We start from the raw sequence: 3,537 nt of genomic DNA, 5'->3' as shown, positions 1-3,537 counted from the left end.
TTTAAGTAATGCGAGCATCACATTAAGTGCAAAATGTAAAGCAATCTTCAGCTGCACAAGAATATAGAATATATATATTCTGGTGCCTAAACATAAGTACCACATTCAATTTTGAATCTAAACCTTTATATATATATATACATATATATATATAATCAAAAAAAGTAACACGGATTTTAAAGGTTATTGCAGTACGCACATTTCATGCTACTCCATTTATTTAAGTAATGCGAGCATCACATTAAGTGCAAAATGTAAAGCAATCTTCAGCTGCACAAGAATATAGAATATATATATTCTGGTGCCTAAACATAAGTACCACATTCAATTTTGAATCTAAACCTTTATATATATATATACATATATATATATATACTTATTAGTTTTTATTAGTTTCAGTTCAAGAGGTGTGGCCACTCTGGGGGACCACCAGCTGGTGTTGCTGCTGCACCTTCATTAATCTTCCTTTAATTGTTGACATTTGGAGAATGAGGGAGTTTGATGCTGGTGCTCTCATTCCCACTACCTTCCGGAATCTAATTATATATATATTTAATTAGATTAAAATGTGTTAAAAGATAAAATCAATGCAAAATGAATGAGATAAAGAAGTGGAAATAAAACAACAGTTGAAGTTTAATCTTATACATTCTTCAATATTTCGGGGTTGATAACTCTTCATCAGAGCATTTGGAGATATAGCAGTTAGTATAGAGCTATCATATCTGCATAGAGATGTGTTGTGTGTGAGTGTGGCATGGAGAGGGCAGCGAACTATTCGTTGACATGTATTGTTATAGTAAAAAGTTTGCCTCATGTAATTCTTGTCTGTTGTTTAATGAAGTTTTACTACATAAAGCAAGCAGAAATTAGTAGTAGAATGCTTAATTTAGATATGTGTGCTTTAGACGGTTCGTTATTAAGTAAACTTATATTCTTTATGCATAGCAACACAGTGCAGATCAATGAAAATAAGTGCAAATACTTGGAAGCTTTAGCTGTGGAATGGAATTATGCGAACTTAAATACATTCGGATTATAAGTTCGAGTGCGGTAAAAAAGAGGGTGGGGATATTCTTGACAGACCATTTCGTAGTCTAGTGACCACTCATCAGAGGAACTGTACTGGATGTTTTTAGCTTTGCCAATCAAAAAACTAGGATGTTCCGCTACTGCATATAGCAGAGAGAAGTGTGTGTGTGTGTTTGTGTGTGTCTGTGTGTGTGTCTGTGTGTGTGTGTGCGTGTGTGCGCGCGTCTGAGTGTGTGTGTGAGAGAGTGTGTGCATGCATGTATATGTGTGTATAGATACATAGATATGTATATACACATACATATATGTGTGATTTTTATTCGTTTATTCTATTATTAGTTTCGATCATTGGAATACGACCGTTTTCATATTTTGTTAGGTTTGTTTTGATTTTACATGCTCTGTTATAAAATATGTATAGTGCCTAATAGTGTTATATTCTCTATGCTGTGCATATTTTTAAGTCCCGAGGTTTGCATTGTATAATTATTTGGGGATTTTTACTCCGTTGCAAAGGGTTGTTCTTGCTTTCACTCCTCACATTCTGGTTATATATATTTTCCAGACTTTTATATATTGAATTATTTCTATATTTCTTTTAACAATACGTTATTATCTGTTTGGATTGACAATTCTCTCAGGTTACTTTTGTTTTCTTGTTTTGGTCTTATACTACAGCATCCATCCTATTTAACTTGGGCTTCCTATCGTGTCAGTTGATATACATCCGCATTTGACCCTTTTGTCATTTTCTGTAACCATTACAGGAATTAATCTCTTTTTATAAGTAGTTCATAATGCTGGCATAATTTCCAGTGCATGAAATCCCAACTCTGTTATGTCTGTAAGTATTTTCTGTCTTGGCTAAGACTGGGCAACCAAATACAGTGTAGTTAATTGGTTCTTCCTGACCGTTGTATGTTCCACAGTTACTTAATAAACTTTGTGTATATGACTTTGGTGCTTTGTATTGGAAGGCTTTAATCTTTTGTCACAATCAGTCACAGCTTTGAGCTATGCACTTCTTAGTAAGCACAGCAATAGTCGTTTATTTTCACCCTCTTTATCTTTACCGCATATTGCCCATACAGGAGCTTTTGTTAGATACTTTTAGGGTGGCATTTTGTTACCTTATTTCGCAATTTCTGTAGTTTCTTATTTCTCCTTATAACTGCCGGTCAATTTGCTGATTTTCTTGAAAGTATAAATCGTTTCTTTTTTGTGACAAATAGTATTAGTTTTCCACTGTCTACATACATACATACATACATACATACATACACCCCCTCCCACATACATATATATAGCTTTATAGCCCTACTGTGGAAGTCTTATAATAGTTTTTTGCTTGCATTTATGTGTAGGTACATGGTGAGGCTGGATAACAACGACAGTAAACACGAACAGTTGCGAATTGTGACAGGACACATTTCTCTGGTTGACTGAGTTACAGTTATGGGTGAAGCACAGAGGTCGGGCGTTTGGCTTTCATAATGTTCTGAAAGCTCATTGAACTCCACCATGTAGGCAATCTATACTAGTATTGGCACGTCTACACTAGTATTTTATAACATGTTGGAGGAGGATGTGAACGCTGATGGTCTATAACTAATTTCTGAGTGTCAATAAGGAGAGTCTGAATACTTTGTTCCGGAGGACTTTTATTTTTGAGACATGTACAACTTCCAAAATCCCTCGGTTCGGTTTGATAGTTCTTCCTGGAGTGTTGCCAGTCCTCGATAAACTCTACAGACACTGTGATGCTGTCAACTACCAGATACGTGCAGAGCATTCTACACGCCCTCGTTTAGTCTCCTAATACTACTGACTAATAGATTTACGTCGAATACCTGTTATTGTGTGTATGACGGATCCAACATTAAGCCAAGATCATCGTAAATATTACGCCACTAACTTCTTTTGGTAATAAAAGTCAGACATTATCCATGTCTTGTGTGGCTGGGATACGAACTCGTTGGCAGGGATTCGGACAAAACCCCACTAGGACAGAGATGATTTTGTTGATACGATTGCGAGCTCTGAGTAGAAATATTTTCTCTTCGGCTAACCATTTTAAGTACCACTTTAAAAGTAGAGTAAGAGTGGAGGTTAGAAATGATGCCCTCAAGTAAATTTGCTGAAAGATTGATTAGAGTGGCGACTTTATGTAACTAGATCTCAATTTTCGTTTGTAATTTTCAATTTTCAAGTAGAGTCATGCTTTAGTGTTGAAAGAAATTTAGAGGCTTACGCCATACCCTGTTTTACCCTCAGTGACAGTCTCTTTTTGGAACATATATTATACATATATTCCAGGCGTTGTTGTATGGTAAAAAGCTTGTTCTCCAACCACATGATTCCGGGCTCAGTCTCATTGCATGGCACCTTGGGCAAGTGTCTTCTAGTTTAGCATTGAGCCGACCACAGCTTTGTGAGTGGATTTGATAGACGGAAACGGAAAGAAGCTCGTCGTATATATATATATATATATATATATATATATAT

The sequence above is a fragment of the Octopus bimaculoides genome, chromosome 4 (genome assembly GCF_001194135.2).
Source record: "Octopus bimaculoides isolate UCB-OBI-ISO-001 chromosome 4, ASM119413v2, whole genome shotgun sequence".
In the NCBI taxonomy this organism is placed as follows: Eukaryota; Metazoa; Mollusca; class Cephalopoda; order Octopoda; family Octopodidae; genus Octopus; species Octopus bimaculoides.
Note: the sequence above shows the minus strand (reverse complement) of the source record.